The sequence below is a fragment of the Pongo pygmaeus genome, chromosome 8, assembly GCF_028885625.2.
Source record: "Pongo pygmaeus isolate AG05252 chromosome 8, NHGRI_mPonPyg2-v2.0_pri, whole genome shotgun sequence".
In the NCBI taxonomy this organism is placed as follows: Eukaryota; Metazoa; Chordata; class Mammalia; order Primates; family Hominidae; genus Pongo; species Pongo pygmaeus.
The window spans coordinates 115,836,873-115,847,671 of NC_072381.2; the positions used below are offsets into that span (position 1 = coordinate 115,836,873).

The window sequence follows — 10,799 nt, forward strand, 5'->3', positions numbered from 1 at the left end:
AAAAAAAAAAAAAACCTTAAAGGAAAATGTTAATGTAAAGAGGGCGGGGAAACATGGCTGTTTTGAAACCAACATCAGGGCCTACATGGGTGTAGGATTTATTATTCATAGATAGGATTTCTGTGGGTTTTCAAGGCTGGCCTCCAAGGCTCATGCAACCTCCCCCTCCTGGGTTCAAGTGATCCTCCTACCTCAGACTCCCGAGTAGCTGGAACTACAGGCATGAGTCCCCACGCCTGGTTATTATTATTATTATTATTATCATTATTATTATTATTATTTTGTATTTTTGGTAGAGACGGGGTTTCGCAATGTTGCCCATGCTGGTCTCAAAATCCTGATTTCCTGATTTTTGGCAATCAGGAAAGTCTCCTACAGAGTGCTCCAGCAGAGCCAGGCATGAGGCCCCTAAAACAGGCATACTAGAAACTTGTATCCAGACAGAGAGGGCTTGCTGAGCACTGTGGGTCACAATCAAGGGGCCATGAAGGGCCCCAGGGGTCCCAGATGATTGGATCAAAGAAGCCCAGAGCCTATGGCCATCACTTGCCAGTCTGAGATGCTGGAGTTTCAGTCGTTCATCTTTCTGAGTGAAGATGGTGTGCATTCATTCCACTGTCTCAGGCAGTCAATAAATAAATTATTTTTGAGCCCACTACAAATCAGAGACTGTGCTGGGGCACTAGTGGTGGTGAGAGGTTGGTGATGGGGGCTTTTACAGGGGTGGTGGGGAGTATAAGTGGCTTTGGAAAACAACTGGGCATTATCTTGTAACACTGAAGTTGCACCACCAATGACCCAGCAATTACTTCCACTCCTCAGATTATGCCCTGAAAACTCTTGCACATGTATGAAAAGCCTTCACAAGGATCTTCAAAGAAGCATTGTTCATAATCATAAAATTATGAAAATCCCAGATGTCCTTTGACTGGAGAAGGAATGAATTGAGATCTCTTCCCACAATGTAATATTATGCAGCAGTGAGAAATGAATGTACTAGAGTTACATGCAATCAGATGGATGACAGCCAGGCGTGGTGGCTCACGCCTGTAATCTCAACACTTTGGGAGGCCAAGGCAGGTAGATCACTTGAGCCCAGGAATTTGAGACCAGCCTGGCCAACATGGTGAAACCCTGTCTCTACAAAAACTATAAAAATTAGGCCAGGCACGGTGGCTCATGCCTGTAATCCCAGCACTTTGGGAGGCCAAGGCAGGCAGATCACCTGAGATTAGGAATTTGAGACCAGCCTGACCAACATGGTGAAATCTCGTCTCTACTAAAAATACAAAAATTAGCCAAGCGTGGTGGTGGGCACCTGTAATCCTAGTTACTCGGGAGGCTGAGGCAGGAGAATTGCTTGAATCCAGGAGGTGGAGGTTGCAGTGAGCCGAGATCGTGCCACTGCACTCCAGCCTGGGTGACAGGGCAAGACTCTGTCTCAAAAAAGCAAACAAATGAACAACAACAGCAGCAACAACAACAACAACAAACAAACAAAACAAAAAAACCCCAGAAACTTAGAAATCCTGGTTCCTTGGGTTTTCTTATAATTAAAAATTTTTTTTCGAGATGAATGAATCTTGAAACAAATGATGCATGAAAAAAACGAATTTCAGAAGACAACAATACACTATGCCATTTTTTCTAAAGCTTAAAATAAGCAAAGATAAATCTTTTCTAAAGAAATCATATAAACGTCTTAAAACTTTTTTAGAGCAAGCGATTTTTAGCATCAAATTTAAGACAGTTGTTACCTCAGCGGGGCAAACAGAATATGGGATGGGGAGGTGCCAGAATATGGGATGGGGAGGTGCCCACAGGTAGGGTCAATGGTTTCAGTCACATTCTAGTTGTTGGGCCACATAGTAGGTTACAAGCCTTTGTTTCATTATGTTTTATTAATTACAAGTATTCTTTTACACACAAAAAAACTTCTTTTTTTTTGAGACGGAGTCTCGCTCTTTCACCCAGGCTGGAGTGCAGTGGTGCGATCTCGGCTTACTGCTAGCTTTGCCTCCCGGGTTCACGCCATTCTCCTGCCTCAGCCTCCCGAGTAGCTGGGATACAGGCGCCTGCCACCATGCCTGGCTAATTTTTTGTATTTTTAGTAGAGACAGGCTTTCACCATGTTAGCCAGGATGGTCTCGATCTCCTGACCTCGTGATCCGCCCGCCTTGACCTCCCAAAGTGGTGGAATTACAGGCGTGAGCCACCGCACCCGGCCAAAAAACAACATTTTAAAAGAAAGAAATACTGCATTACTCCTGCTGTGAAGGAGAATGCTATCTATTTGAGAAGCCAGATGCACAAACCAACAAAAAAGGCATTTTGTATGTCAAAATACAAGACTAGATCTCTATGAATGTCAATACATGTTTGGACTCTGTTTTTTTTAGACATTTGCAACATTTAATGTGAAATTATAATTGTTTCATATTGTTTCCTGAAGATATTGATACAGTATAGGTCAAATGAAACACCAAAAGTAGAATAGAAGAGGCAGTATACATATATCCTTTAGTATAGCCTGTACCTTTAGAAGTTTTTTTTTTTTTTTAGACGGAGTCTCGCTCTGTCGCCCAGGCTGGAGTGTGATGATGGTGTGATCTCGGCTCACTGCAAGCTCCGCCTCCCGGGTTCAAGTGATTCCCCTGCCTCAGCCTCCCGAGTAGCTGGGATTACAGGTGGCTGCCACCATGCCCGGCTAATTTTTTGTGTATTTTTAGTAGAGACAGGGTTTCACCGTATTAACCAGGATGGTCTCATCTCCTGACCTCATGATCTGCCCGCCTTGGCATCCCAAAGTGCTGGGATTATAGGTGTGAGCCACTGTGCCCAGCCAGGTCTAACATTTAAGTCTTTAATCCATCTTGAATTAATTTTTGTATAAGGTGTAAGGAAGTGACCCAGTTTCAGCTTTCTAGATATGGCTAGCCAGTTTTCCCAGCACCATTTATTAAAAAGGAATCCTTTCCCCATTTCTTGTTTTTGTCAGGTTTGTCAAAGATCAAACGGTTGTAGATGTGTGGTGTTATTTTTGAGGCCTCTGTTCTGTTCCATTGGTCTATATCTCTGTTTTTGGTATGAGTACCATGCTGTTTTGGTTACTGTAGCCTTGTAGTATACTTTGAAGTCAGGTAACGTGATGCCTCCAGCTTTGTTCTTTTTGCTTAGGATAGTCTTGGCAATGCAGGCTCTTTTTTGGTTCCATATGAACTTTAAAGTAGTTTTTTTCCAATTCTGTGAAGAAAGTTATTGGTAGCTTGATGGGGATGGCACTGAATCTATAAATTACTTTGGGCAGTATGGCCATTTTCACAATATTGATTCTTCCTATCCATGAGCATGGAATATTCTTCCATTTGTTTGTGTCCTCTTTTATTTCGTTGAGCAGCGGTTTGTAGTTCTCCTTGAAGAGGTCCTTCACATCCCTTGTAAGTTGGATTCCTAGGTATTTTATTCTCTTTGTAGCAATTGTGAATGGGAGTTCACTCATGATTTGGCTCTCTGTTTGTGTGTTAATGAGGTATAGGAATACTCGTGATTTTTGCACATTGATTTTGTATCCTGAGACTTTGCTGCCTATCAGATTAAGGAGATTTTGGGCTGAGACGATGGGGTTTTCTAAATATACAATCATATCATCTGCAAACAGGGACAATTTGACTTCCCATTTCCTAATTGAATACTCTTTATTTCTTTCTGTTGCCCGATTGCCCTGGCCAGAACTTCCAACACTATGTTGAATAGGAGTGGGGAGAGAGGGCATCCTTGTCTTGTGCTGGTTTTCAAAGGGAATGCTTCCAATTTTTGCCCATCCAGTATGATGTTGGCTGTAGGTATGTCATAAATAGCTCTTATTATTTTGAGATACGTTCCATCAATACCTAGTTTATTGAGAGTTTTTAGCATGAAGGGCTGTTGAATTTTGTTGAAGGCGTTTTCTGCATCTATTGAGGTAATCATGTGGTTTTTGTCATTGGTTCTGTTTATGTGATGGATTACGTTTATTGATTTGTGTATGTTGAACCAGCCTTGCACCCCAGGGATGAAGCCAACTTGATTGTGGTGGATAAGCTTTTTGATGTGCTGCTGGATTTGGTTTGCCAGTATTTTATTGAGGATTTTTGCATCAATGTTCATCAGGGATATTGGTCTACGATTCCCTTTTTTTGTTGTGTCTCCGCCAGGCTTTGGTATTAGGATGATGTTGGCCTCATAAAATGAGTTAGGGAGGATTCCCTCTTCTTCTATTGATTGGAGTCGCTTCAGAAGGAATGGTACCAGCTCCTCTTTGTACCTGTGGTAGAATTTGGCTGTGAATCTGTCTGGTCCTGGACTTTTTTTGGTTGGTAGGCTATTAATTATTGCCTCAATTTCAGAGCCTGTTATCGGTCTATTCAGAGATTCAACTTCTTCCTGGTCTAGTCTTGGTAGGGTGTACGTGTCCAGGAATTTATCCACTTCTTCTATATTTTCTAGTTTATTTCCATAGAGGTGTTTATAGTATTCTATGACGGTAGTTTGTATTTCTGTGGGATTGGTGGTGATATCCCCTTTATCATTTTTTTATTGCGTCTATTTGATTCCTCTCTCTTTTCTTCTTTATTAGTCTTGCTAGTGGTCTATTTCGTTGACCTTTTCAAAAAACCAGCTCCTGGATTCACGGATTTTCTTGAAGGGTTTTTGTGTCTCTATCTCTTTCAGTTCTGCTCTGATCTTAGTTATTTCTTGCCTTCTGCTAGCTTTTGAATTTCTTTGCTCTTGCTTCTCTACTTCTTTTAATTGTGATGTTAGGGTGTCGATTTTAGATCTTTCCTGCTTTCTCTTGTGGGCATTTAGTGCTATAAATTTCCCTCTACACACTGCTTTTAATGTGTCCCAGAGATTCTGGTATGTTGTGTCTTTGTTCTCATTGGTTTCAAAGAACATCTTTATTTCTGCCTTCATTTCGTTTTTTACCCAGTAGTCATTCAAGAGCAAGTTGTTCAGTTTCCATGCAGTTGTGCAGTTTTGAGTGAGTTTCTTAATCTTGAGTTCTAATTTGATTGCACCGTGGTCTGAGAGACAGTTTGTTGTGATTTCTGTTCTTTTACATTTGCTGAGGAGTGTTTTACTTCCAATTATGTGGTCAGTTTTAGAATAAGTGCGACGTGGTGCTGAGAAGAATGTATATTCTGTTGACTTGAGGTGGAGAGTTCTGTAGATGTCTATTAGGTCTGCTTGTTGCAGAGCTGAGTTCGGGTCCTGGATATCCTTGTTAACCTTCTGTCTCGTTGATCTGTCTAATATTGATGGTGGGGTGTTAAAGTCTCCCATTATTATTGTATGGGAGTCTAAGTCTCTTTGTAGGTCTCTATGGACTTGCTTTATGAATCTGGGTGCTCCTGTATTGGGTGCATATATATTTAGGATAGTTAGCTCTTCTTGTTGAGTTGATCCCTTTACCATTATGTAATGGCCTTCTTTGTCTCTTTTGATCTTTGTTGGTTTAAAGTCTGTTTTATCAGAGACTAGGATTGCAACCCCTGCTTTTTTTTGCTTTCCATTTGCTTAGTAGATCTTCCTTCATCCCTTTATTTTGAGCCTATGTGAGTCTTTGCACGTGAGATGGGTCTCCTGAATACAGCACATGGATAGGTCTTGACTCTATCCAATTTGCCAGTCTGTGTCTTTTAATAGGGGCATTTAGCCCATTTACATTTAAGGTTAATGTTGTTATGTATGAATTTGATCCTGTCATTATGATGTTTGCCGGTTATTTTGCCCATTAATTGATGCAGTTTCTTCATAGCATTGATGGACTTTACCATTTGGCATGTTTTTGTAGTGACTGGTACTGGTTGTTTCTTTCCACGTTTAGTGCTTCCTTCAGGAGCTCTTGTAAGGCAGGCCTGGTGGTGACAAAATCTCTCAGCATTTGCCTGTCTGTAAAGGATTTTATTTCTCCTTCACTTATGAAGCTTAGTTTAGCTGGCTATGAAATTCTGGGTTGAATATTATTTTCTTTAAGAATGTTGAATATTGGCCCCCACTCTCTTCTGGCTTGTAGAGTTTCTGCTGAGAGATCTGTTGTTAGTCTGATGGGCTTCCCTCTGCGGGTAACTCGACCTTTCTCTCTGGCTGCCCTTAACACTTTTTCCTTCATTTCAACCTTGGTGAATCTGACAATTATGTGTCTTTGGGTTGCTCTTCTCGAGGAGTATCTTTGTGGTGTTCTCTGTATTTCCTGAATTTGAGTGTTGGCCTGCCTTGCTAGGTTGGGGAAGTTCTCCTGGATAATATCCTGAAGCATGTTTTCCAACTTGGTTCCATTCTCCCTATCACTTTCAGGTACACCAATCAAATGTAGATTTGGTCTATTCACATAGTCCCATATTTCTTGGAGACTTTGTTCATTTCTTTTTATTCTTTTTTCTCTAACTTTGTCTTCTCACTTTATTTCATTAATTTGATCTTCAATCACTGATACCCTTCTTCCACTTGATCAAATTGGCTATTGAAGCTTGTGTATGCATCACGAAGTTCTTGTGCCATGGTTTTCAGCTCCATCAGGTCATTTAAGATCTTCTCTACACTGTTTATCCTAGTTAGCCATTCATCTAATCTTTTTTCAAGGTTTTTAGCTTCCTTGCGATGGATTTGAACATCCTCCTTTAGCTCAGGGAAGTTTGTTATTACCAACCTTCTGAAGCCTACTTCTGTCAACTCGTCAAAGTCATTCTCCGTCCAGCTTTGTTCCATTGCTGGCGAGGAGCTGCGAGCCTTTGGAGGAGAAGAGGCGCTCTGATTTTTAGAATTTTCAGCTTTTCTGCTCTAGTTTCTCCCCATCTCTGTGGTTTTATCTATCTCTGGTCTTTGACGTTAGTGACCTACAGATGGGGTTTTGGTGTAGATGACCTTTTTGTTGATGTTGATGCTATTCCTTTCTGTTTGTTAGTTTTCCTTCTAACAGTCAGGTCCCTCAGCTGCAGGTCTGTTGGAGTTTGCTGGAGTTCCACTCCAGACCCTGGATCACCAGCAGAGGCTGCAGAACAGCAAATATTGCAGAATAGCAAATATTGCTGCCTGATCCTTCCTCTGAAAGCTTCGTCCCAGAGGGGCAGCCATATATATGAGGTGTCTGTCAGCCCCTACTAGGAGGTGTCTCCCAGTTAGGCTACAGGGGTGTCAGGGACCCACTTGAGGAAGCAGTCTGTCTGTTCTCAGAGCACAAATGCCATGCTGGGAGAACCACTGCTCTCTTCAGAGCTGTCAGACAGGGACGTTTAAGTCTGCAGAAGTTGTCTGCTGCCTTTTGTTCAGCTATACCCTGCCCACAGAGGTGGAGTCTAGAGGCAGTAGGCCTTGTTAAGCTGCGGTGGGCTCCGCCCAGTTCGAGCTTCCCAGCCACTTTGTTTACCTACTCAAGCCTCAGCAATGGTGGATGCCCCTCCCACAGCCAGGCTTCCACCTCACAGATTGATCTCAGACTGCTGCACTAGCAGTGAGCAAGGCTCCATGGGCGTGGGACCTGCTGAGCCAGGCACAGGAGAGAATCACCTTGTCTGCTGGTTGCTAAGACCTTGGGAAAAGCGCGGTATTTGGGCAGGAGTGCTCCGTTGTTCCAGGTACAGTCTGTCATGGCTTCCCTTGGCTAGGAAAGGGAAATCCCCCGACCCCTTGTGCTTCCCGGGTGAGTTGATGCCCCACCCTGACTCAGCTCGCCCTCTGTGGGCTGCACCCGCTGTCCAACCAGTCCCAATGAGATTAACCAGGTACCTCAGTTGGAAATGCAGAAATCACCCGTCTTCTGCATCGATCACGCTGGGAGCTGCAGACTGGAGCTATTCCTATTCGGCCGTCTTGGAATGCCTCACTTTTTTTTTTTTAAGAGACAGAGTCTCACTCTGTCACCCAGGCTGGAGTGCAGTGGCACAATCTCAGCTCACTGCAACCTCCGCCTCCCAGGTTCAAGCAATTCTCCTTCCTGTGTCTCCCAAGTAGCTGGGATTACAGTGCACCACGATGCCTGACTAATTTTTGTATTTTTAGTAGATACGGGATTTCATTATGTTGGTCAGGCTGGTCTTGAACTCCTGGCCCTAAGTAATCCACCTACCTCAGCCACCCAAAATGCTGGGATTACAGGCGTGAGCCACCGCACCCAGCCTAGAAACATTTTTTTTTTTTTAATATTAACTGTAATTTAAAAACTAAAGTTTGCAGTTTGCTCCAATGTATCTCAAAGTCAAACTGGCAGGAACAGACTTATACAAACCTAATACACATACCTAACTTGGAAGGCTTATATTCTTATGCCATATTTTATCATCTGACTACTTAAAAAAGGGACTGAATTACAAGAATCCATCTCAGCACACTTCTCCAATACATCAGTAGTAACAAAATGCAAACATCAGAATGTCTAATAAAGTAACAAGCCAAGTCAATTTCATTCCATAAATTAACCCATTTATTATAGGCCAATGATGTCTCAAAGAGTAGAGGAGCCTCTACTGGTCTTTCAATTCCTTCAGTCTTCTGAAGGGAGACTTTACCCTGGCTTTGGAAGTGGTATTGTAGGTCCAGGCACTGCTAGCTACTGTCTTCATGCAGGAACAGGTGCCAGATCTTCATAGCTCGATTCTTCATCTTGGTTTTGCCAGAGAAAGAGAAAGTGTACTTGGCGTGCTGGCTGATTTCAATTTTCTTCACCATTTTCTGGAGGAAGGCCCCATAGTGGGTCCCATATTTACTGACGATTCCGATTTTCTTGGTGCATTTAGCCAGGTCGCCGTGAACTAGGTCTGAGCCCAGGAAGACATGTTTGGACTCTTAGTTGCAAGTGATCAAAACAAAATTCAAACTAGTTCGAGTAAAAGTAGCCAGTAAGTAAATAATAAGTAAGTAAATAAATAAACTGACTCATTAATTGAGGTGGGGCTGGTGTCAAGTTCTCTAAAGACTGAAATAATGAGCAGCTCATTTCCTTATTCTCTCTGCTTCTCTCTGTGTATTGGCTTCATTTTCTCCCACTTCAGATAGGTAGCCTCTATCTAGAAAGGAGAAAGAGAAGCAGGAATGCAGTTAGCTCCAGCCTGGCTTCCATCAAGCCAGCTTAGCAAACCCAAACCAAAGTTTTTTTTTCTCCCTATGCACCATATAAAAAAAATCCCAGGGAAGGACTGTGATTGGCCTGCTTTGGGTCCCGTGCCTAACCCTGGGCCAACCACCATGGCCAGGAGAAAAGGTACTGTGTGATTGGCAGCCCCAACTAGTCTCAGAAAGTGGAGGAGGGGCCATTCCCAGAGGAAAAGGAGTGCAGTTCACAGAGGAAGGAGGGGAAGGGATGCTGGAAGACAAACATGGCGGATGTCCCCTCCAGTGGCTCAGTTAGCACGAGGGAACAGGAGCTCAGGGAAGTAGGGACAGCAGTGAGGCTCTTTGGAGGAGAAGGTCCTGCCAGTGTGAACTGACGGAGGAGCAGAACTTGGAGTCTTTCAGGAGAGAGAAAGAAAGGCAGCTCCTGCCAGACCCTGGAGACTGGAGATTGTGTAATGCAGGAATGGCTCCAGGAGCCTCTGAGGGAGCCATTGCAATTGTTCTGTGGGCTGGTCCAGAGTGTAAAAACCAACCCTGATGGGAGAGATTCCCTGGAAATGGAAAATAGGTATGCAGAAGGCAGAACACAGGATGTTACAGAAGCCCAGGGGCCACCCCCACACAGGCCCAGGGCTGACTCAAGCAGATGTCTGGGGTCATGGAGCAGGCAGACTGGAGGTAGGTTGGGAACAGAACACAGCTCTGGACCAGGAACTCTTCCTTCTAGAAGGGGTTGCCTAGAAGGGTGGTTTGCATCTGTGATCTGTGCTGATCTGGCTCACCACCCCCAGACTGTAGCTCTCAGCAATCCCATGCTCAGAGGATGTGCCTGAGGGGCGCCCTCAGCATGGGACCATTGCCCAGCAAGCACTTTTTTACACTCTCAGGGGAGGCTGTGACCTCCAGATCCAAGAGTTCCTGCATTAGAGAAAAGTAGGATGGGGGATAGGGGGTACCAAACCCCATTAGATCAACAATGCCATGTGTCATTTAAGAGTCCAGCACTCTAGAGTTCGCCCTGGATTAGAATCTCTGTTCTGCTGCCTAACGAATAAGTGACCTGAGCAACTTGCCTCAACCCTCTAAGTCTCAGCATCCCAATTAGTAAAATGTCCCTAATACAGCAGGAGCACCTACCTGAGAAGTAATTGTGCAGCTCAGGTGAGACAAGGTTATGATTGGCATGACATTCTCCATTGAGGTTTGCCATAGTTATAGCCATGATTTCATCATTTAAAGAGTCTCTGAGGTCACAGTCTTGAGCCCTCAGACAGTGCAGACGGCCACCCAGGGGCTAGATGATCTCTTGTTAAGAACACTGTAGAGCAAGCTTGTCCAACCTGCAGGATCTCTTGTTAAGAACACTGTAGAGCAGGGGTGTCCAATCTTTTGGCTTCCCTGGGCCACACTGAAGAAGAACTGCCTTGGGCCACACATAAAATACACTAACACTAATGATAGCTGATGAGCTAAAAAAAAAAAAAAAAAAAAAAAAAAAATCACATAAAACTCATAATTTTTTTTTTTTTTTGAGATGGAGTTTCGCTCTTGTTGCCAGGCTGGCGTGCAATGGCACGATCTCAGCTCACTACAACCTCTGCCTCCCAGGTTCAAGTGATTCTCCTGCTTCAGCTTTCCTAGTAGCTGGGATTACAGGCATGCACCACCATGCCTGCTAATTTTGTATTTTTAGTAGAGATGGGATTTCACCA

General features: G+C 43.6%; 1 pseudogene; it reads right to left on the minus strand.

Moving 5' to 3' along the window:
- Positions 1-8,449: 8,449 nt before the first annotated feature.
- On the minus strand, positions 8,450-10,297 carry LOC129045078 (large ribosomal subunit protein eL43-like; annotated as a pseudogene).
- Positions 10,298-10,799: the final 502 nt, after the last annotated feature.